Source organism: Artemia franciscana, chromosome 12, assembly GCF_032884065.1.
Source record: "Artemia franciscana chromosome 12, ASM3288406v1, whole genome shotgun sequence".
Taxonomy (NCBI): domain Eukaryota; kingdom Metazoa; phylum Arthropoda; class Branchiopoda; order Anostraca; family Artemiidae; genus Artemia; species Artemia franciscana.
Window position 1 is genome coordinate 3265595 of NC_088874.1, and position 25942 is coordinate 3291536.

At 34.5% G+C, this 25942-nt stretch overlaps 1 protein-coding gene across 15 annotated transcripts in view; it reads right to left on the reverse strand.

Moving 5' to 3' along the window:
* Positions 1 to 25942, reverse strand: part of LOC136033585 (microtubule-actin cross-linking factor 1-like) — a 136004-nt gene that overhangs the window by 92123 nt on the left and 17939 nt on the right. For 13 of the 15 annotated variants that reach the window (XM_065714353.1, XM_065714351.1, XM_065714340.1 and 10 more), the window contains 2 exons: positions 23494 to 23608; positions 20648 to 20871 (listed from right to left, as the gene is read on the reverse strand). The gene's annotated coding sequence lies outside the window, so the exon portion shown is untranslated. The remainder of the gene's footprint in view (positions 1 to 20647; positions 20872 to 23493; positions 23609 to 25942) is intronic. The other 2 variants (XM_065714349.1, XM_065714347.1) reach the window with 1 other exon arrangement.

Sequence of the window (25942 nt, forward strand, 5' to 3'; positions counted from 1 at the left end):
CACAGACGAGGCAATGGCTAAAAGCTTTGAACTTAGGTTATTGTTTACATAGTTTATTGGTTATTGGAAAGTATGCAGATATTTTTCGAGGGAAATATTTTCGGTGGGGAAGCGGTTATTTTATACGGGAAATTTTTCACATTGGTAGGGTAGTTTCTGGAGGTGAACTTTCCAAAGATAACTTTACATTGGGGGATACTTTGTCAAAATTAAATTGCAAATTTTGTTTTAACTTTTCATGTACGTTGAGCCAAATTGAAACCTGCAATAGCTGAAAACTTTCAGAAATTTTTTTTTTAACAAGTTTTTTTAACTAAAGGTAAAGAGCAACATTAAAACTTAAAGCGAACATCAATTCTTTCGTATATGAAAGGGGCTGTCCCCTCCTCAGAGTAACTCTCCTTACACTAAAGTTTGACTTAGTCCCAACTCTATGTTTTAAATTGTTTCCATCGAAACACTGGCAACAATGGATTTAGAGTACAAGGGTTGAAACAGTAGAGAATCGTAGCCAAATACATGGGAAGTACCAAGACTGTATTTTCCTAGAGAACTAACTCGAGAGGTAGAAATATACAAAAAAAAACAATTCTTACTTCATAATATACAGAATAAGCATAGTTAACACATCTTGCATACAGCCCATCTATACTTTACCCCCAGCCACCCCCCGGCAATGTGCAAATATATAACCCAAATTATATATTTTCCAGCTATTCTCGCAGTGCGTATCTCTTGTTTCAACCCGTTTACCCATAGGCTATATGAACACAGCCTATATAGACAGTGTCTATATAGCCTAAGCTGTGAGTGTACCTGTAAATTGAATCAACTGTGACGAAATAAAAACTGGCAAAATAAGTTATGGTGGCCAAATGCATTTAAATACTTAATTTGGGCTATATTTACACATTAGGGGAGGGGCAAAGTACAGGGAGGGTTTATACAAGATGTGTTAGTTATGATTATTATGCTTGTTATGAAGCCAGAATTGTTTTCTTAACATTTTCCCTTCTCTATAGTTAGTTCTCTAGGCCAGTGGTTCTCAAACTGTTGTAAGCGCACCCTTTGGGGGTACGCAAAATCTTTTAGGGGGAACGTGGCCGGCTAAAGATAGACAACCCTTTGCCTCTAGGACCGACAATTTCAATTGGGCCTATTTTATAGCTATAGGCTAGTTTACTTGGTAGTGGTAACTGAGGTGTAGGCTACCTAAAATGTTTTTGGGTAGAAAGGGGTTCAGTGTCTAAACAAGTTTGAGAACCACTCCTCTAGGGAATGACCCAAGCAATAATTTACGCTAAATATATGCATAATAGGAATAAGAGGGGGTAGAGCCAGTCCTAAGGTTGAAGGTGCCTGGAAAAAAACTAATTATAGCCCCCTCCCCTTCCTTCCCAACTCAAAAATAACAAAAGTAAAGTCAAATTAAAGTGAAAAATTAGATCAAAATGGTCAATTCTCCCGTCACGACGCATTCTAAGCCAAGTTGCTCGGAGCAACTGCCGTAGTTGCCCCATTCCCTCGGAACGAAACAGGTTAGGTTGAAGCACAGTGGAAGCACCTTCAAATGTGTTAACTTAAATTTTTCGGCACATTATGAAGCACGAATTTTCCTAATACGCTTCATTCTCAATAGTTCCATTTGTAGGTTAATATATTTTTTAAGATGTCCCCAACCCCATCCCTAATATACAAATATATACTCTGAATTGGAATAAACCCTGAATTGGTATATATAAAGTAGGGGTAAAGTTTATTTCCGATGTGGCGTAAATGAATGTTAAATCTGGATTCAGGATGCAATTCTGACAATAGAGGTAAGCTTGAACGTTACCCCTATCCCCCTTAATGTGCAAGTACATACCCTGAAGTGGTATATATAGGGGTGGGGTTAAAGTTAATTTCTCACACATATGAATGTTAAATTTTGATTCAGGATCCAATTTTTACTATAGAGGTAAGTTCATTTCTAAGCAGCCAGAAGAGTCCGTTAATATAAACATACCCCCAATATCAGTCTGTTGACTATGACCCAAAACTGCGTTTATTCCACATTTTAATACTCGGAAGCAGAAAATAAAACAGACTTATATATAAAGAAACAAAACCGTTCCTCATTCAGACTTCAATCCAAAATGTATGAAGTCAAAGAAGATATTCCCAAGGACAGAATTCATATTGGAAAGAGTCCAGACTGACGCGCAAACTTTGATTCAGGCTTCTTCGTACAAAACCTGTCAAACAAGATCTAACCTGTCAAACCGAAAGTTTTTTACTGTTTTAAAAAGTAGAGTTAAGAGAAAGAGTCAAACTTTAGCATAAAGAGCGGGGCGTTAATGAGGAAGCAGCCCCTTTCACATATGAAGTAATTTCTGTTCATTTTAAGTTTTAATGTCGCTCCTTACTTTCTGTTAAAAAAGCTTGTTTTTTTTTTATTTAATCTTAAGAAAGAAGCCCATTTCTGCCAAGCATAGCATTAGCTAATGAAATGAGTATATAAATTTGCATTCTTTTCGTATTGCATTGTTAATCCAGATTTTTTTTTTTTTTTTTTCATTTTTGCAGGTTTTCTTAAGACCCCTGAGCATCTTAAAATATGTTATTTTTAACTAAAATATTTCAATCTTGAAATCTCTAAAACTAGAGATTAGTTTTTTGCCAGTTATAACCGAAAGACGCCTTGCAAACAAACTTCTTTCAAAGCGGCCAGTTCACATCAAGTGCGATGAAAACAAAACAAAAAAAAACATATAAGCATTCATGCAAAATTACTTAGGTGTATAAGCATGAAACTCATATAAACATGTAAATCCCTTACTTTAGAGATAATTCCTTGCTTACGACATTCCTGACGAAATCAGGTTGTTAAAAAATAAAATACCAAGAAAAATCAGAACTTTAGTGAAGAATGATATTTTTTTTTACAATATGGTAAGTTGGGAAATGTTTCGTTTTGTCTAAAATTTACAAAATTTGGTTTGTTTTGCCATCTTATATTCCAAATTCTAATATGTGTCACTTTTTTTCTTTCTATTCCTTTGTGTCTAGGCACATGGAAATGTCTCGTTTTTACTTAAAAAGTATCCAGTTAGCAATCCTGCGTTTGTCATCCAGGTACTTCTTGGTTTCAAGCGCTGTTGGTGGTCACCTATATTTTAGAGTAGGGCCTGCCTACCGGGTATGAAGAACGAAATTTGTTCTATCCCACAACAGGGCAATTGTTTTTTGTTTTTTTTTTCAATTGACTTAAAAAGTAAAGAATATGTAAACTATAAAAACGATAATATACAACATTGTACATTGTGAAGTATCTATAACGGTAATTTGCAGCTATTTATAGTTATATAAAAAAAAAAAAAAAAAAAAAAAAAAAAAAAAAAAACACCTAACTCAAGATGGCACCAGTAGTTTTTATTTAGCACTAGTGCAAATTACTAGTCTGATAAGTTTCCCATACTTTTAGGCCCTTTTTCTATAGGCAATATAATATAAACTACAATATACATTGGACCGAAGAGAATTCCTGAACGCAAGGGTGGCTAGAAGCACCCAGGCTCCGGGGGATGAGATCACCTCATTTAAACAACTTCAAGATCATACTATACGACTCATGAAAATTTATCATACATTAATCCTTTATCATTTGTACTTATCTATGGAGACAAAACAGAAACTAAAGTGGAATACCTCAGTCATAAATGTGTACTTAAAAACAGCTAAACTTGTATTCGCCTCTTGTTCAAAGTGGAGTAGTACTGAACAATCTTGTTTTTTCAGTCAATCAGAGTCAGAGGCATTAGTGAGCTCTTTTTCATTCTCCGAAAACTCGAGTGAATCTAGTCAAGAATGAACTATGACAGCTCTTAGCAAATTATTAACAAACCTTAGCTTGCTATATTTTCTTTTGGCAGTAGCAACTAGAATAAGTGTTGTCGCGGCCACTCTTCAAAGACGATTAGATTGCTTAAGCTGACATTTGCTGGTGATTTACTTCACCTACAAAGTCTCTGAAGCAAATGGGGATGTGGTAAAACTGGAACAGAACTTCAAGGTCGACTTAAAGAGCAGTAGAATCTGAAGTTCTTTCTTGGATTTGGGAGCAATATTGTTACTAATTAGATATCTGCAACCAAAACCCTTTATTAAAAGATGGCTGAAGTAAGGAGCAAAATGGCAGAAAGTTGATAAGTCAAGCTCTGAGATTGTCTTTCATCATTGTAATCAATCTTTTCAGCAGGATTCTGAAATGCAGTCAACAGAAATGATGCATTCAGATCTCAAGTTGACACAGAATTCGGCTGTCAAAACAAAATGGTCCAAGTCATCAATTATGATTTCTGATGAAGTCTGCCTCTGAATCGACTTCCATCCATCCGGCAAACAATGCTACACTGTCGACTAAATCGTTGATGTCATTCTTCGATATTCTTTCGAAAAATTTCTTTACAGCTTCAAGCATCTTGATTGCCTTGTTGATGTTGATCTGCTTTTCTTCAATTATTTGTGTTGCTATCCTGATCTTATACATGATATTCTTCATAAACATGAGGCAGGCAGTAAAATCGTAAGCTTAGAATCCTTTTCAGAAGGCTGCTAGCTTGTGCCTTCGTCTTTGCATTGGCACTCTTTATCAGTTTAAATTCGTCAATGGCTGAAATGATTGCTTCAAACAACTTGACTACAGCTTGTATGGTTTCAGCCCTTGAAGTCCACCGAGACAGGAATTGCACTATGCTGCATAATAGTGTTTAATCTGTGTGCCTGGCAGGGAATTTGAGGCAAACATCAATAAAGAAATTCGGATGCTTTCTACTGGGCCCCTTTAAATTGACTAGACGTGGCACTTGCATATTCATGAGACTGGAAAGCTAGTTTATCCAGAGAGATTCCTCTCCTTGATAATGTTCCTATTATATTTTCCGTCATACCGTGTTCAGATTTGTCATTAGCTTCGCAAAAGTCTTTTTCTAGGTGATTGCTCTGAGTAGTGGCATCATCGAATGGGGTGGAGCTAAGGTGGAAAGTTGTCCCCCTCGAATAATTTTGAAAAAACTGTAATTTGTTAAGTAGCTTTAAAACTGTTGCTCATTTTAAGTGTCAAATTTGCTCTTTATTTTGAGCAGAATTTTTTTTTAGTTATTCTCTGCTATTCTCAGTGTAGTTATTCTCAGCGTAAGGAAAGCGAAAAAAAAAATAGCGGTTCATTACACTTTATAATATGTTGCACATTATTATTTTTCCAAATAAACTGCTTTTGAAACCTTACCATCAAGTAAAACTAGGAGTCTAGTTAATAGCAAATTGAAAAAATGTTCTGTCCATCCTGTTTTGTCACATTTACTCTTGTTTTAAAAACGTCAAAAGCGTAAATGAATACATTCTATACATCTGCAGAAAGGACAGAAATGGAATCATTGAAAAATAAGAAAATAGATATACAGTAAATATAATTTCCTGAATGAAAAGGAAATCATTGGAAAACAAAACAGATCTTAGGACTTTAATAATGATATTTGCTCCATAATTAAATAGGTCAAATTGGTTGTAGTTTGGTCATGGAATTTGGTAGAGGGGGATCTGCTCCAGGAATCATTTAATTGTTTTAATTTGTATTTCTAGTATTAAATTGAAACTCTCCTTGCATTTTGAATTCACAAACGAGAGCATGAACACTGCAACGTCCCCATGTACAATTAAATATAAAAAAGTTTTTTTTAACCGAAAGTAAGGAGCGACAATAAAACTTAAAACACAGAAATTATTCTGTATATGAAAGGGGCTGTCCCCTCCTCAATGCATCACTCTTTAAGCTAAATTTTGACTCTTTTGTCACAACTCTTCTTTTAAAACAGTAAAATCTTTAGCGTAAAGAGAAAAAAATCACCCTTAAAAACGTCAGTATACTTCAAAATAACCAATATTATATGTAAACAATGGGCGAAGTTCATAACTTACAGCCCTTCCCTCAGGAACTGTGGGGGTTAATGCGCCCTCAAAGACATAGTTACTAGATTTTTCGACTATGTAAAACAAAATGGCTGTCTCAAAACTTTGATCCGGTGGGTTTGGGAAAAGAATGAGCGTGGGAGGGGGCCTAGTTTTAATTTTACTTCTTACTTTCAGTTGAAAAAACGTTTTTGTTTATTTAATTTCTCATTGTTTTTCTAAAGAATGCTGGAAAATCCAGCGCCCCTTCATGAAAATTTTCTTCCCCTATGATAAATTCATCAATAGAAAAATCCTCTCATGTAACCCTTGACCGTCTCCCCCCCCCCTCCCCCCAACAGAACTAGAAAAATAACCCCTGAAAACATCAGTATACTTCGTCAATAACCAATATTATACGTAAACAATGGGCAAAATTTATAACTTCCCCCTCTTCCCCCGGCGACTGTGGGGGATTAACTCGTCCTCAAATACGTATTAATTGAGTTTTCAACTATCCTAAACAAAATGGCAATCTCAAAATTTTGATCTGGTGACTTTCGGAAACCCATAAGTGTGGGAAGGGGCCTAGTTACCCTCCAATTTTGCTGGTCACTTAAAACGGACACTATAACTTTTAATTTCCGCTAGAATGAGCCGTGTTGCGACATTCTAGGATCACTGAGTCGATACGATAGCCCAAGAAAAAAAAACAACAACAAAAAACAAAACAAAAAAATAAACACGCATCCGTGATCTTTTTTCTGGCGATTCTACATTTTTGCAGATAGGAGCTTGGAACTCCTACAGCAAGGTTCTCTGAACGCTGAATCTGATGCTTTGATTTTAATTAAGATTCAATGACATTTAGGGGCTGTTTCCACTTTTTTGAAAATAAGGGAGTCGCTCCTTACTACAGTTTGTTACCACGAACTGTATGATACCATGATGATTTCTCGCTATTTTCACTTTTTTAAATGTTTATTTTTACCAGCCAAAAAAGAACTGACACAAATGTGCTAAGAATTATGACTGAAATTACTCACATTTCACACAACGTCATTGCTACTTGTGGGACATTTATCTCCGCATCACCATGCTATACGAAATGTCTTCTGATAATAGAATAAAGTGAATTTTAGCAAAATATGTGTATTTTACTCACAACTTAAGAAATTTTGTGGCCAACCCAGTGTTGCTTTCTATTGCTATTAATTTTATCATGCAGCACTAGAAGACCACGCTTTGAGACCACCTTCCATACCCCGATTTACCCAAGGAAAACTTATGTGTAATATTTACCAAGAGTACAACTGCCCCAAATCAGCATTAATAAATAAATAAAACTAAAAACGAACAGAAATTACTATAATAACTGAGCCAAACTCAAAACGAGCAGAAAGTAACATAAGTAGGGCTCAAAACCCATATGCCTTCTCAAGGATAAAACGTAATTGGCACATTACAGAAAAAATACAAATGAATATGCATTGTTAGCTTAATATACATATGCTATTATTTACTTCTTAAAATATTCTTTATTTTTTATTTAGTAAAGCTAAAAAAATAAAAAATAAATAAAAAATTTCAGGAAATTTAAAAATTATGTTCTTTCCTTGAGAAGGCATAGGGTTTGTGGATCTAATCATGTTACTTTCTGCTCATTTTGAATTTGACTCGGTTATTTATTGTAATTATTTTCGTTTGGTGTTTCATTTATGGGTTGACTGCTGATTTGGGGTAGTTTAACACTTGGATAAAATATTTGACTCCAATTTTGCTCATTTTTAGTTTAAAGGAGTTCTTTACTTTTCTTTGAAAAACTTAATTTGTAGAATTTTTATTTAAATTTACTTTCATTCATTTTTTAATCCTACTGACTATCTTTTTTAGGGAAAAAGAAAATTATATTTTAAAATTTCTCGTTTCCTTCTTTAAGAATTTATAATTTGGGCTGCTATTTGTGCGCTAGAAAAACTCTTTCAACAGTTTTTATTAGCATACACCCTTTTAAAAATCTTGACACAAATAGTAGTGATTAATTCTGTTTTACACCTCCTCTAGTTGACCAGAAAAATAAAACTTCATGCCATTCTCAAAATATTTTATCTATGCTCTTTGACAGCTTAGATACAGTTACACTCTTTTGATTTGGTTAGAGTTTAAGAGTAGAAGTAATAATAAAATATAAAAGTTTAGATAAAACTTTGATCTTAATACCCTCAGTTTTTCTTGGGATATGCCTGTGTTGCATTATTGGTAACCAACATACACACAGCCCGTTTTCATTTAAGTTTAGGCATTTAAGTTTAAAGCAACATTTGGATTTTAAGCACAATGGGCATATTGAGTAACTGTGGGGGGTTGACGTACCCAATAACTATTGAGATAGAGTTACTAGACCATTCAGCTAAGCTGAATAAAAAGCCTGTCTTAACATTTTAATTGGAAGTTTTTGGAAATTATGAGCTAAAGAGGAGGTCTGATTGTCCTCCATTAACATGCGACTCTTAGTGAAGGAACTACAACTTTTAATTTTCAATCAAAACAGCTCCTTTAAAATATCAATATTATAAGCTAAGATAGAGCAGCACTGCCTATGATATTGCTTACATGCCCTTTTAATACCTGCATGCATATAGTTTTTTTGTTTAATTGAAACTCCCAGTAAATGTTCCCTAAAACTTTCAACTTAATGCCCTCAGTGTCGCTATTTACAGTAACCGTAGAAGTAATGTTAAAAGTATACACATTATATGGCTAGTTCAAAATCCGCCACAACTTATCCTGAAAGGTCAAACTTAATAATATAAGCCGTTATTCTGATACTGCTTTGTCACCCTTTTGATAATCTACATGATCGTAGTTCGTTCTGACTTAGTGTAACATCCCCCTAAACATTCCTTGAGAGCTTCACCTTCATATCCTTAGCTTTTGCAGAAGCAATAGTTGCAGTAACAGCAGTGGCATTAGTACCGGTATACCTAATAGGCTATATATCTATATATATAAAAATAAGTTGTCTGTCTGTGGATCTGTGGATCAGGTGACGTCATGTTTCTGTGTCGGCTGACGTCATGTTTTCGACTGACGAAATTACGAAATTACATTGGGACACAAATGACGACCAGGACACCGGCACATAGGGAATATAAATGACGACCGGGACACTCAAAGAGAAAGCGACCGGGACACAAGGAATGTTCAATTAGCAATCACCATCAACAAAACACCGTCAACAAACCATCACAAATGACGACTGGGACACAGGGAGTATAAATGACGACCAGGACATAAGTAAAAAAAAAACTAAAAAAAAAGGTAAAAACTACAAAAAAACTAAAAAGAAAAAAACAAACTAAAAACTAGTAAAAAAACTAAAAAAGCTAAAAAACTAAAAAAACTAGAAAATAAAAAAAAATAAAAAAAGGAAACAAAAAGAAAAATAAAGGAGAAAAACAAAACTAAAAAAATAAAAATAAAAAAAAAAACTAAAAAGAAAAAAAAACTAAAAAAACTAAAAAAATGTAAAAACAAAAAAAAAACTAAAAAGAAAAAAAGGGGAAAAATACAAAAATTTATTTCATCATTTACCATTTCAAAAACGAATGTATATACAGACTGGGACACCGGAATACAAATGACGACCGGGACACAGGGAATATAAATGACGACCGGGACACAGGGACACAACTACAACGGGGACGCCGGGGGCACAGGGGGATATATAAATGACGATGGGGACACAGAGAATGTTCGATTAGCAATCACCATCAACAAAGCTCAAGGGCGATCATTAGAATCATGAGGTATAACTAAAAAAAAACTAAAAAAAAGGCAGAAAACTAAAACCTAAAAAAAGACCAATTCAAAAACGAATGTATATACAGACTGGGACACCGGGACACGAATGACGACCGGGACACCGGGACACAAGGAATATCAATGACGCCCGGGACCCTCAAAGAGAATTCACAGACTGGGACACCGGGACATAAATGACGACCAGAACACATGGAATACAAATGACGACCGGGACACCGGGGGGCACACGGGGATATATAAATGACGACGGCGACACAGGGAATCGTCGATTAGCAATCACCATCAACAAAGCTCAAGGGCAATCATTAGAATCATGAGGTATAGATTTGAATACGGATTGTTTTCCCATGGACCATTATATGTTGCAGGTTCAAGAGTCGGTAAACCTGACAATCTATTTATATGCACAGACAATGGGACAGCAAAGAAAGTTGTATATTCGCAAGTTTTACGTAGTTAAAAACATATATATATATATATATATATATATATATATATATATATATATATATATATATATATATATATATATATATATATATATACATCTATCTATATTCACAGGTGGGACATAGGGACACAACTACAATGGCGCGTAACTAATATGGCGCGTAACGACTTACGCGCGCGGGGGGGCTTGGGGGGACGCGAAGGGGGGGGCTTCAAATCATTAAGGGGCAACTGTTATCCACCTTGCCCACCTCCAAACGACACCACTGTCGGCACAAAATTTCTGTAATGGTTAAACATATCCAGGAAGACTTCAATGAAGGCAAACTTATTGACAAAATTTCATTGCATCAAATTTGAGAAGTCATGAAATGGACTGAAAATCTGTATTATCTTATTGGCATAAACTTCTAATGATTTAAGACTGGATAAAAAGAATTCCTTTTTCTCGGCCTATATACACCCAAAACTGAACACAGCAAATCTATACCAGTAAATTTGTTCCCAAAGTGCGTGTCATCAGTGAGGTTTATTTATTTTTGTTTTCATCCCTCTATAGTTTCTGCATGACGAAGATTAATTTTTTGGTGTCACAATACAACGCCATTCTTCATTCAAAATTGGTTATCTGCTTTTGGATCCTCTAGGTAGTTTTCAAACTCCATAATGTCATAAGCCAGTTGGAAAAAAATGTACAATCTTGGGAAGTTACAAGTAGATGTAACTAAATTTTCTTCAAAATGTTTTGTTCTCCAGTAGATTTCGCCGAGTCTCCATGGCTAGTCCTGCTCTAAAATATGGCTGACAACCTATGGCACTAGAGGCAAAGAATTGATAGGGTGGCAGGCATGGAGCCGAGTTGCCTACTGGACACTTTTTATGTCAAAAGGAGACATTCTCATGTGCTTGGATACGATGACACAAAAGGGCAAAAAAGTGACATAAAACGCCAAAACAAGTCACATTTTGACAATTGATATTTTGATTCACATTTTGACAATTGACATTTTGATTCACATTTTGACATTTGACATGAAGCAAAACATTTTCCAACTGGCGATTTTGGTAATATGGCGAAAAAATGAAATTTTGGCGAAAGGTCACTTTTCACTGAAGTCTTGCATTTTTTCGGTATATTCCTTTTGAAGATGCTGGTTTTGCTGGAGATGTCATAAGAAAAGGATTATCTCAAAACTAAGAGATTTAAATGTTTTTTTATGAAACTTATGCTGTCACACTAAGTCATTTTGCATTAAAGTTTTATGTTTCATTTTTTTTTCATCGTATTTGATGTTAACTGGCCGCTTCGAAAGAGGTTTACAAAGTGTCTTTTGGTCACTAATATAACTGGTAAGAAATTAATCTTTAGTTTTGAGATTTTTAGGACACATTTTAACTAAAAATGACACATTTTTTTTAGATGGTCAGGGGACTCATTCAGTGATTAAAAAGTTGATAACCTTGACAAGGATTTGTCATATGTTTTGGTAAGAACAAGTAGTTAAAATGAGACATTTAGATTTCTTGAGAAAAGAAAAACTTGTAAAATACAAACTATTTGGAAAATAAATAGACCTTAATTTATAATAGATATTAATCACATGGCTGAGAATAATGGTTGCAGAAGTTGCTGCATGGATGATAATAAAGAGTGACCCAACACCCACAGTCACCAAAAGTTCAAAAACATGTTTTGAAAAAAAACTGCCATATAAGAACAAATTGGCTGATTCAGAATTAGTAACTATTATTTCGGTTAATCTGAAAAGTAAAAGTTCATTGCGAAAAAAAAAAGTTATGGTGAATTTTGAATATTCTTAAACCCTTCAAAACTGGCATCAAATCAAAATAAAAGTTGCACCATTGGAATGAGCATGGCAAAAAAATACTTACAATGGGTAATTACAGTTCCCCACTTTGAACAACAAGGAAAATCATTTTTTTTGTGTGTGTGTGTGTGCAGCACTGTTGTCTCCTTTTTTCTTTCTTTTTTTTTTCTTCCAGGGCTAGCCGGTTACCAGAACATCATAGAGAGATGTTTAGTAGCTCATTTCAACGGAAATCAAAATTCCTTGTGCCTTTTTTAAGTGATCAGAAAGATAGTAGGGCAGCATGCCCCTCTCTCTAAAAGGCTCCCTTCCCCTAAAGTCATCCGATAAAAATATTGAGACAGCCATTTCTTTCAAAGCAGTTAAAATTTCAAAAACTAGGCATTTGATAATGACACAACCCCCCAAAATCCTTTTGTAAAGCGCTAGTTTTCTATAATCATACAAAAATAGGGAGATATTATCAGTTGGTTTATTTACTCTAGTTTAATCGATATATGTTATATAGTCTGTGAAACAATAATTTTGGTTAATTTTAAGTTGTAACTTCGCTCTCTACTTTCCTCGGAAAAACTTAGTTATTTAAAGTTAATATTTGCCCTATTTTAATCTAAATTTAATGAGGAAGCAGTATCGCAATGATCTATTTAATTTTTTGTGAGGGACAGAGCCCACTCATATTTGGCATAAGTAAGAAAAGAGAAGAAAGATAACTGGTATCTTAGGCAGCACAATAGCTCTGCCTAAGTAAAGAGTGCTATGGGCACAATGTATTATTATTTTTTCTTTTTTTAGATCACGGTACTTGGTATCGAAATAGTTGTCACAGAAACTTCAAAAGAGAATCATTCGACTGGAAATTGTAAGCTCTAGGGCTTATTCAATAGAAAAAAGTGATTGGAGGGTGATAAGACTCCCTCCAACGCCCACCATTTCCCCAAACACATCCAATAAAAATTTTGAGATAGCTATTTTGTTCAGCAAAGCTGAAAATTCAGTAACAATGTCAATGAAGATGACACCCCCCCCCCTTAGTTCTCAGAGCGAGGGTTATAAGTTAAGCCCTCGGAACACATAAGATTTTTTATGGAAAGGGTGGTGGTATAGACTTGGGAGGGGGGCTTATTGGATGGGAAATTAGAATTAATAGTGCTTTGTTGAGAGTCAAAGGGATCGAAAGGTAACCAGCCCCCCCCCCCTCCCCCTGTCACGTCCTTTTTTCCTCAAATACATCAGAAATAAATTTTGAGATAGGCATTTAAAAAAAAAGTTTAGATATCATATAACAAGGCTTTCTAGGCTAACACAATCCCCCACAGTCAGGGGACAATGGTTTTAAGCTATGATTCAGGCGCATATAAGGTTTTTATGGAGTATATGGTCATCTAAACATCGGATGGGATTCAGTAGATTAGAAACTAGAGGCTCTGGTGCTCTTTTCAGAGACAAGTGAATGGAGGGCAACTATTCCCCTCCCGAGATCATCATTCCCCAAAACTCTCATATCAAAGCTTCAATGGAGCTATTTTACTCAGCATAGTTAAAGAGTCCAGTAATGATTTCTTTGAAGATGACAGCCAACATAGTCCTGACAGCAAGGATTGAAGTTATGCTCCAGGGACATATATGGTTTTGATGGAAAGAATGGTGGTATAAACTTCAAAAGGGGCTCATTGGATTGGAAATGAAAAGTTCCAATGGCCTTGTTAAGAGTCAAAAGGCCCTCCCCTCGCGTTCTATTTTCCCCAAATGTGAATCTAGTGGCAAGGGTCTTAAGCTATGCTTTGGGGCATATAAGGTGGATGGGGTGGTCATGCAAACTTAAAAATGATTATTTGATTGGAAATTTGAAGCTCTAGTTCCCTTTGATGAGTAAAATGTGATGAAGAGTAACTAGCCCTTCCTCCAACACTTTCTTTCCCCAAGTACATCCGATTGGAATTGTGAGATGGACCATTTTGTTTATTTAAGTCCAAAGAGCATATAACAATGCCTCAAGGGTGGACAAACACACCAAAGCCAACTGTCAAGGATTGTAAGTTATGCCCAAGGCACGTAAAGTTCTTATGGATCAGTTTGTCGTATAAATTTCTAATTGGGTTGTTTTGTTTGGAAGTCTGAAGTTTTAGTGTCCTTTTTTAAGAGACAAAAGTGAATAGAAGTCAACCAGCTCCTTCCTTCCAAACACTTCATTCCCAATAACACATAATTTTAAGAGTGCTATTTTATTCATCAGTGTTGAAAAATCTACTAATTATTTCCTTGGGGATGTCGACCTCCCCAGAGTCCTGAGGGGAAGTTAGGCAATTCATTCGTCACTCATATGTTGTATATTACTGAATATACAACATATTACTGAATATATTTTCAGTAATATGATTTTTTCATATTGCTGAAAAAGGTATGCATATTTGAACTTTACATTCCAAAAAGACAAGGACCTTCTCTGTCAAGATTTGGGTTAAGATTCTAGGAGTCTGTGGGGTAAATATACCTGATTAGCTGATGTGGCCTTAGACTGTTCTTATCCTAGGCAATTTTTTGTGTGGGCGACTTGTTAGTAGTAGTAATGGTTATGTGTTGCTAAATTACTGATTGTTGCAGCCCCTGTTGATTGCAAAACTAATTCTATGGCTGTCAACCTAAATTCAAGTAAGCTAATTAATTGTGTTAATACAACAGCATGCATACTTCCTAGCTGGTTATTTGATGGACAAAATGACTGCTGGGATAATTCTGATGAACAAAATCCCCAACCATCATCAGCTTTTGTAGTTGGCAAGTCAGTAAAATGAGATTAATTTATCTACTTAATTCGGAACAAAAAGGTAGACAGGTAGTTGTATCATGAACAGAATTTTGAACAAAAATATTTATTCAGAAAGTAGGTGGCACTAGTTTTCCTTTTTAGTACTAATGTCGTCACTGCCGTCGTCAAAAATGTCGTTTTTTATAAATCCCTAAACCTCAAAAAAATTTACAAACTAGAGAATATGTTAATGTTGAAAATCGTTTAGCAGCCTGTAAGTTACCTTACACAGTAAAATATTGCATTACAATAAAAAATATTGTATTTTCTATTTACCTGGTTTTGTGATTTTCTTACCATACGTCTGAGTCACCATTTTCAATTTTAATTGACCTGTTCCTTAGCCCTACAAAATTATTCATCATACTACTTAATGTCGAAGAAGTAAATCGTAAGATTTGCAAGCCTTGGACTTTTGAATAGTGCATCAGCTCCTTTTAGTTATTTTTCAATTTTTACTAACAACTCAAAATTTTAACTAAAATCCAAAAATAATTTGTCGATTCAGAAAAAACGAATTTTTATACTCTGGTACTCTAATATCTTCGTTGAAGCCCCAAAAACAAAAATCAACAGAATCCATAGAAATAAAATGGAATTGTAGTATCATCGACAAGTTAGCTTCCAGCAAGATTTCAGCATTAGTTTTTACATTTAAATATGAAGATAATGTTTTTATAAGGATTTAGATAATGATTTAGAAGCTTTTAATTTAGATCTCCAAAGATTTTGTTTTTCCAAAGTTGTTTTTCCAAAAATATTTTTCTCCTATTAGATCTCGATAGATTTCGTTTCTCAAAAGTTGATTTTCTAATTAGATCTCCACAGATCTTCCTTCTTCAAAGTTATTTTTCAAATAACTTCATGGTTTTTCAGTAACCATTCAATCTTTAGTGCGATTAAATAAAAAAACAAGTTTTTTTAAATGAAAGTAAGGAGCGACATTAAAACTTAAAACGAATAGAAATTACTCCGTGTATGAAAGGGGCTTTTCCTCCTCAACGTCCCACTCTTTACGCTAAAGTTTGACTCTTTCTCTTAACTCTACTTCTTAAAACAGTAAAAAAAAAAAAAGTAAAAAATTAAGGACTGATTGTTCGTGAATTTAGCTGTTCACAGTCGCTCAATTAACGGCCTATAAAGCAAATTATATGTTCCGCTCTATGTGAAAAAAAAAACAGCTTTCTAGGTGAGCGCATTCTTTTGATTATTTATTTAAATTTATTGGAGAGGTTCATTAGGAATGACGAAAAAACAAAAGAAGCAGCAAGAGCATGACAGGTCTAACATGTCAAATGTCTCGACAGGTAAATCAGTTGAAGAATTGTCAATAAATCGTTATTAACAGCATAGCTATAATTTTAGCAACGGTAAAGTGCAATTCCACTGCTCTACAAGGTCTAACGGTTAGTATGAAAGCAGTAGAAAACCGATTAATGGAGGTGGAAAAATGAGACATTCAAATAAGGAAATTTCTGAATTAAAGCCGCGAGTTTCTGCCGTACAAGATAAAGCGTCAAATCTGAAGTTGCAAATTTCGGTTCTGGCTAGTGAAAATGCGAACTTAACAACACAGTTGTCTACTGTTAAGCAACACCTCCAACGAGTAGAATGTAAAGAAACGCGTAAGAATGTGATTTTACGTTTTCTAATATTTATTAGAAGTTGATATGTCACTTTCTGTTAGAGAGACTCGTCGGAAATTACTGGCACTTAGAAAGAAAATTATGGACTGCCAAATCCGTGAATTAGACGTTTGGGTTTCAAGTCGGTACCACCTCTTTTGTGCATTCGACGTCATGTAAATACTCCCGTGGAAAAGTGTAAGTCTGAGCAGATATTTTTTAAGAAACATAGTGACAAGCAGTAAAGATATGCCGATACATTGACAGCCCATGAATTGTGAAAGTATGTGTGAGGGGAGTAAAGTATGAGGATGAATGAATTATAGTTCTATAGTTCTTTATTATATAGTGGCTAGAGAACTGGTTCTTCCCCTTGGGGCTCGTAGAATAGTTGATTTGGAAAATCAGAGGGTAAACTTTTATGATTTTTTTAACGAAAGTATTAATAAAAATTTGTATTTTATTGTTCCGGCTTCTGAACCCCCTCAATATACTAAATTAGTATTTAATTATGATTTTAATTATATTGGGAGTCAGCTTGGTGGAACAATGATATTAGGATTTTTGAGTTGAATTGTCAAGGCCTTAGTACAACTTTTGATCTTTTATTTAATTTAGCTATTCTTAATGGATGTACCAGGGTACATTTTGCTGAGACGGAACCGATTTCTACGTAAGCATGGGGGTCTCGCAGCCTATGTACGCGAAGATCTGCAAGTAAAAATCCGTGATGATATGCGCAAATATCATGTAACCTCGAATAAATCAAGATAAAATAACCCTCGGACAAGTTTTTTACTTCTCGTGTTGGCTGTTATTACTGCTTCTGTTTTGGTTTAATAATAAATGTTCTACTCTCTCAAATTAGATCTCTACAGATATATTTTTCCAAGTTTTGTTCTTTCCAGTTTTATCTCCTCAAACATAGTTTCTCTAAGCTTGTTTTTTAAATTATATATCCAATTATATGTTTTTTTCGATTATTTTCAATTATATATGTTTCTCCAATTGAGTCTCAAGGGATGCATATCTTTGTTTCTTAGTCTACAGACATCAAGTTGAAGACTTTTTCTTCCTGATCAGCAAGCGATTGATTATAATTTACTAAAATTTTATGTTTTGGTTAAAATTTGTATTTTTATTCTGACTTCAATATCAGATTTATGCTTATTCTTTGTTGATTTTAGCTGGTATATCGGCTGATTCTGAGCCAGTGAATTTAAAAAAGAGAAAACACCGGCGGGAGATATTTCCTTATGTTTGTATGATTATACTAAATTCACTCTTTCTGAAAACATCAAACAATTTAGGATTTTTTTTGCAGGAATAAAATATAAAGAACTTTAGGCTATTTCGAATTTTACTTTAATATTTGTGTTTTTTTTACTGGTTTTGCTCAAGAAATTGTTTGGTCAGAACTATATGTATATTATATATCTCCTTTCTGGGGGGCTGGCGCCCACGGGAAATCCCCTTATGGACATTTCCTCCACACGCAAAACTGAGCAACCACAGGAAAACTACACAGATATCTCAAAATGTCGATCAGATGTCGTAAGGGTTTAAAAAGGCTCAAGATCAAAAATTGGCCCTGTACATGGGCTTGATGGTCTTCAATCGCTTTCAACTTAAAAAAGGACTAGAACTCTCAATTTACGATCGAATGAGAATCTTCCGAAGTTTCTACGACGATGAGATGGAGGTGGGAATAAGGAAGGGGCAGCCTCTTCCTACACAGAATAAACTATATGATTTTTGTTTTGGTTTTATGTGGCCTGCTGATGCACATGATATTAATTAAAATAAATCAGCGAACCAACAAACGAATCAATTAAATAGCAATCATAACACAGTAGGAGGACAGAAGGGCTGCAGCAAAGCTGTGTGATGTCTCGTGAGGTTTCACAGACGTCCTCTGCACCATTCCTGGCTCCGGAGGTTCTAAGTTCTAAGGTAATACAGGCAACGCGAGAGCGATACCTCTTTTTTTATCTTATGAAACGGTCTAAATTTAGTTAGATCCAACCTTAAATTTCCTAAAAGTAGACAGAATCTATCTTTTTTAGTTTTTTTTTATAGACTATACGCAAGTGAGGGTTAAACTAGTATGCAGAACATAGTCTAGTAAAAAGAAATGCACACAAATATACTTGTTCTGTACTATTGGAAATAATGGTTATTTTATTTTTACTTAATGCAAAGCATCAAAAAACATCATAAAAGATCAAAAGTAAGAATATTTAATCAAAGTTTCAACCGCTAATTTCTGTAATTTGTTAGGGTAAAGTTAGACAGTACTGTTCTTTTTTTTAGTGACCAGCTTGAGTTCCCTGTCATGTCAGTTTTCTTCGAGCTTAGGAGGGATCTTTAGCTTTAAATCAAATACTATTCTTATCACTTTTTTCTTTTAACTTCTGCATTCAATAAACTGGCTCAACATGCAATATTCATCGGTATTTACAGGAGAATAGACATTTAATTCTTCCCAAACCGTAAGAAATTTCTTGGTGAAGACCACTCACAAAATAATAACAAAATAAGTTCATAGAGAGGTGTACTAAGTAGTAAAATTTAATAATCAATTAGTAGCAACCGGATTCTATTGTCATTACTTGACAAATGCTGAAATGTCAACTGTGATAATGCTCAAAAATAAGAAAACATTCGCATTTTAGTTTTCGCTGCAACTGTAGGCAACTAACGAGTCCTTGAGTCCTGCTTGAACTTCCTTGAAGTAATGATTCTGGGAATATTTCTATTTTTTTATTTCAGTCTTAACAATCTCGTTTTATTGTAAGACTTATTGTATTTATAAATCCCCTTTGTTGAGGATAGATCTTGGATATAGAGCCGAAATATTCATTTACGGTTTATAAAAATTGCAATGTCTTAGATAAATTTCCCATTGCTTTACCTGTTGTTATTTCTATTCAATTTCGCAATTTAAGATTTTCTAACTACTTTAAAAACAGTTCTTACTTTAAAAATAACAAATATTGTGTATTTTTTATTTTTTTATTTGTATTTTTTAACTAAATCGGTTTAATCGGGGAAAGCGACTTTATCAAGTCAAACTATGCAGGTCCCTGACACGCCTACCAATTTCCATCGTCCTAGCACATCCAGAAGCTCCGAACTCCCGCCAAAACGCTGGACCCACTACCCCCACTCCCCAAAATAGAGCAGATCCAGTCCAGTTACGTCAATCACGTATCTACGACATTTGCTAATTCTACCCACCAACCTCCATCCCAATCTCTCCATTCTAAGCGTTTTCCAGGATTTCCAGCTTCCCCCCTACAACTCCCCCAAATGTCACCAGATCTGGTTGGGATTTAAAATAAGAGCTCTGAGACATGAATTCCTTCTAGATACCATATTTCATTAAGATCCGGTCACAAGTTAAAAATACCTCAGATTTTCTTATTTTTCTGAATTAACACCCCCTCCAACTCCCCGAAAGAGAGCGGATTCGGTCCAGTTATGTCAATCCCGTATCTAGGATTTATGCTTATTCTTCCCAACAAGCTTCATCCTGATCTCTTAACTCGGAATAACGAGAAATCTGAGCAATGAGATGCTTCTAAATATAAAGTTTCATAAAGATCTGATCGCTCCTTCATAAGTTAAATCATAAGTTAAATATCATAAGTTAAATATCAAATTTCATAAAGGTCCAATCACCCGTTCGTAAATTAAAAATACGTCATTTTTTCTAATTTTCCCAAATTAACCGTCCTCCCACTCCCTCCCCCAGATGGTCGAATCAGAGAAACGACTATTCCTAATTTAATCTGGTTTGGTCCCTGATACAATTGCCAAATTTCATAGTCGTAGCTTATCTGGAGGTGCCTAAATTTGCAAAACAGGGACAGACAGACAGACTGACAGAATTTGCGATCGCTATATGTCACAATAAGTGCCATAAAAACTAAGAAAAACGGTACAGTCATTCAGTTCCCTTTTTTCGGATGAAGCTTCTGTTTTGTTGTTTTAGCAATTTTTACACTAGTACAGGCAGGTACACAAAAACTTTTTTTTTGGGGGGGGGGGTAAGAGGTAATGACATAAACAAGATTTTTGGATTAGTTTAATGAAAATTACTAGACAATCGGAAAAAATCACTTCGGCCTAAAAAACTACTCTCGATAAACGAACCATTGGATGATCTAAAAAAGTACCTTTATATTTTAATAAGTTTGTCGGCTTCATCTTTGCTTTGTGGCAGGTGCATATCTTTGGGCATTTGCTTTTCTAGCCTATCTAGGGTGCTGATAGAGACTTCAAGGTTTCTAAATTTTTGTTCGCTTCATCCTTCATTAAGTCTAACTCTGTTAGGCGATCAGACAACTTCGTGCCGACAGCGGTGGAACAGTGACGTTGAGTTGAGATTGAATTGGACTATCTGTAAAACAAGAAAACATATTGAGTTACACCATGAGAGGACAAAAAGCCAAATTTTAAAATCTATATTTTTAAGCGTCACAAATTTAAAGCGTTATAGTTAACAATATATTCTTTCCAAGAACCTTAAAATAAAAATTATTATTTTATAAGAGACTATTTCTCATATATATGTATATATATATGTATATATATATATATATATATATATATATATATATATATATATATATATATATATATATATATATATATATATATATATATATATATATATATATATATATATATATATATATATAACCAATTGAAACAATCTGCTTTCATTTACACTGTCCTTAGTACTTTAAACATTATATTACCTGTCCAGGTGTTAGCTATAGAAGCTAAACTAATCTTATATATTGCTGATTAGAAATCCATAAGCATTTAAGGTAGGGAACAATATACTTCCTAAGACTTTCTTAGTTCAGAATACATCTAAACACAGCTTAGAAATTGAAAAATTCAAATGTTACATTATTATAAGGATGTTTAATAGCTTTTTCAGGAAGAAATTAGTTCTGACAAAGTGACAAAATAAAATCAATAAAAGATGGATTGACTTTATTCCATGTTAACCAGACAGAAAAAAGGGATTTACTTATTAATTGGCCCCTAAGACTCCCCCCCTCTAGATTTTGAAAAATACCCTCTTTAAGCAATTTCACTGATTTTTTTTTAGTACGAAAATTCAAAGAAAAACAATAAAAAAAGCCACTTCCTCCTGCATTTTGAAAAATAAAGTTTGCCCTCTTCTAATTTCCATGAATTGACGCCACTGCTTCTTACTTTACCCATTGAAAAACAGAGAAAACAATGACACGGGAAGTAAAGTAACAAGTTTTGTATATATACAAGTTCACTTCTTTTTTTTTTCACTATAAAAAGTCTTCCGACTTAAAAACTTTACATTATTATGCTAGCTTTTTTACAGAGGGCCGATCAGGTTTTTAATTTTGGCCAATCAGTTGTTTGTTGTTGTTTTTTTTTTTTTTTTTTTGGGGGGGGGGGTATTTTTCTCCAGAAATAACAATAAGATTATCGGCTCTTGAAAATACGTCACATAAGAAATTAATGAAATTAAACAATGAAATTAAAACTTACTATTAACCATGAGATTATTTGAAAGTATACTCTCTTTTTCTTTTTGTGTTCACTCCTAAGCAACATTTTAATTGGTCCCACTATTAATGAGCAATTTATACTTAAAATCTGTTATAAGGTAAGTCAAAAGCCACAGACACCGTATCAATCACACTGAAATAGACTAACTGCCCTTTCTGCACAAGAATATTTCATAAATAGATATTTGCGTCCAATATCAGTCTAAACTTTTCGTTTCTATCATCGCCGTAAAAAAAGAAAGAAAAATAAGTCAAGCATATATATGAGCATGAACTGCATCCCTTCAAAACTCTTTTACCCCATTTGAATTTAATATGAACCTCTCAGAGGTCAACTCGAGCAAGTCCAGGAAGTAAACAATAGCTACAATAAATATAATTACTCAGTATTTAATTAAATATAACAGTTAATTAATTTGAATGTAATTATATTAGATTATAAAAAATATAATTAGTAATGATTGATTAATTAAACGATCAGTAACATAACTAATCAGCAGGTAAGCTAGATTTAATTCAATATTTAAAAGATCTGTTAATCGTTGTACTATTACTCACAAATTATTGACTTGAGATTACGCCCACAAATTGTTGGTGTAAATTGATGTTCTCAAGTATGTAGAATATTATTAAATACATTTCAGAGTTGAAGTCTAAAAAAACTATATTCAGCGTTTAATAACAAAAATTTCTATAGTTTTTGGGAATTAAAACTTAATTTGAGAGACCATCCCTAAGAATTTGAAATGATACAAGCCAATTAATTGCATAATTATTTGCGAATTAATTTGATCTCTTAGATTGACTTTATATACATAGATCAAATTATTAATATTCTTCAAACTGATAGCGATGATATAAAAGGGAAGAAATGAGCTGAGGATCAGAATGGTAAGAAAATCTGTCTCGTCCAAAATGAGTTTTGATTAACATTGAAGCACCACGGACACTCCAAAGAAAACACATTTTTTGGCAAATCGAACCGGCCTTAGGTATACCTGAACCTCAAAACAGCAGTTTTTAAAATTTGTCTTATGGTTGTTTCAAAGTTATTATAGTTATAGAGCAGAGCCACATTGCTGTCGGCGTTGACACATTAATCAAAAGCACAAGTTAATTCCATAAGTACGAAAACGTTTTTCACCCTTCATTCAAAGGAAAGCTACATTATTTTAAGCTATTATGTGCTCTATGTTTTTAGCTCATTTTTCACAAATGATTATTTTGATTTGGTAACCGCTACTAGAAAAACTGAATATGAACGGTTTTAATAAAAATTCAATTACCGATATTTTTCCTATTTTATCATATGTATACATGTTTCATATATACGTATATATATTTAAATTTCAATCAAACATTGAGATTTGATTTTTACTGTTCAGGGTACTTCAAATATGTTAGCGATTGGATTAGTAGAAAAAAATGACTTATCTCATCCTGAATATAGATCCTACCTTTGCTGTATAGTAGTCGTATTCTAAAGATCTGATGTTAGCTTAAAATTAGATCCGCCATTAAAAAACGACTGACCTAGTCTAGGACTCCTCAAGTCTTGTGACTGACGACGCACTAAAGGAAATAATATAAAACAAATTAAGTAGAAGTTATCATGATTCCCCATTGTCAAGTCAGTCAGAAAACAGTAAGAATCGCGATTTTAAAGTTAGAAAACAGAAAGCTGAAAAACAGCGAAGTAAAAATAAATTAAAAAACGTTTCAGTGAAAAGTAAATAAAAGGGTCCAAGTCAGTTAAACTGTTCAAGACAGGACATCAGATAATAAACTAACTTCATAAATAAATTGAAGATCTTCTCAGTGACTATTCTTGAGTCGATCTTCCAGAAAAGAGGGACTTAAGAAAGACAAAGTAATTGCATAATGTTGGAACAACTTAACAATTCTTTGTATGCCATTTTTATGCCCAACATCAGGTGGGGCCTCTCTTATCTAATTAATCTTGCAAAAACATGTGGTACGAACTGTAAGTTTTCTCCGTTTCGCTATCCTTTCTTTTTTTTCTTTTTTTTTTTTCTTTTTTTTTGAAGAGCCTTGAGCTGTGTTAAGTATACTGCGGGAGAAAATAGCAAATTTACCTTAATCTCGAGAAGATTGTTTCAGTGTATCATTATCTAACTTTTTTCCCCAGACTCTGAGGGATTGCGTCAACCCCAGAGGCCTTGCAATGTGATCTTTGGACAATTTTTTGAACAAATGGCTATTTAGGAATTTCTATCGGATTCATTTGGAAAAAATATGGCGGGGGGGGGGAGCTTTAGCTGGCCTCCGATCACTTTGACTCTTAAAAAAGGAACTAAAATTTCTGATTTCCGATCCAACGAGCCCCCTCCGAAGTTAATACGACCATCCTTTCTATAAACTTAAGCGCCCCCGGGGAAAAATTTCTAACTCTGATTTTGAGAGCAGTAGGGGGAAGATGTCATCCAAAGGACATAATTTCTGAACCTTTCAACAAAGCTGAACAAAATGGCTATCTCGAGATTTTATTGGATATTTTTGGGGCATTGATTGTCGTGGAAGGGGGGATGGTTGCCCTCCTATCACTTTCGACTGTTAAGAAGGTCTTTCAATTGCAAATCAACTGAACACGTTTCAAAGATTCTGCAATTACTCCTTATACACGAAACGCCCTGGTCTAAAAAAATAAAAAATAAAATAAGTAAACAAGTAATACATTGTGCCCCCCATTGCTCTAGCCCTATTGCGCCATTTATGATGCTAATAGCATAGACCATACTAGTTAGCCACTTTCCAAGACCCGTTTTCAGCAGGTAAACAGATACCTAAATACTACATTAAATTTTAAAGCTATTAAAATTAGATTTTCGGTGCATTCTCGATTTTACTAATTAATTCGTGAGCTCGACTACAAACAAGAGCTAAGAGCTCATATGGCACTTGTGACGAGGCCAAACGAGCCAAGAGCTCATATGGTATGAGCTCTAGCAAAATTCTAAGAATCAATAGATTGATTTAACAGGAAAATCGGAGGCTTAATGCCGGTCGGGATTTAAATAAGAGCTCTGAGTCATTAGATCCTTCTAATTTTCAAAATTCATTAAGATCCGATCACCCACTTGCAAGTTATAAATACCTCATTTTTTCTACTTTTTCCTCTCCCTTCAACACCCAAGATGGTTTAATCGGGGGAAAGGACTTTATTAAGTCAATTTGTGCAGCTCCCGGACACGCCTACCAATTTCCATCGTCTTAGCACGTCCATAAGCACCAAACTCGCAAAAGCACTGAACCCCACCCCTTAGCTCCCCCAAAGAGAGTGGATCCTGTACGGTTACGTCAATCACGCATCTAAGACATTTGTGTATTCTATCCACCAAGTGGGTAGAATACACAAATGTCTACCCAAGTGGGTAGTCATCCTGATTTATCTACTTTAAGCGTTTTCCAAGATTTCCGGTTTCCCCCTCCAACTCCCCCAATGTCAACAGATCTGGTCGAGATTTGAAACAAGAGCTCTGAGACATGAGTTCCTTCTAAATATCAAATTCATTAAAATCCGGTCACCCGTTCTTAAGTTAAAAATTCTTCAGTTTTTTTTAATTTTTCCAAATCAACACCCCCCAGTTCCTCCAAAGTGAACATATCGGTTCCAATTATATCAATCACGTATCTATAACTTGTCCTTATTCTCCCAAAAAGTTTCATCCCGATCTCTCCACTCTAAGCGTTTTCTAAGATATCTGTTTCCCCCCTCCAACCGCCTATGTCCCCGGATCCGATCCGAATTGAAAATGGAGCATCTGAGACATAAAATCCGTCTATATATCAAGTTTCATTAAGATCCGATCACCCATTCCTAAGATAAAGATACCTCAATTTGCACGTTTTCCAAGAATTCCGGTTTCCCCATCCAACTCCCCCCAA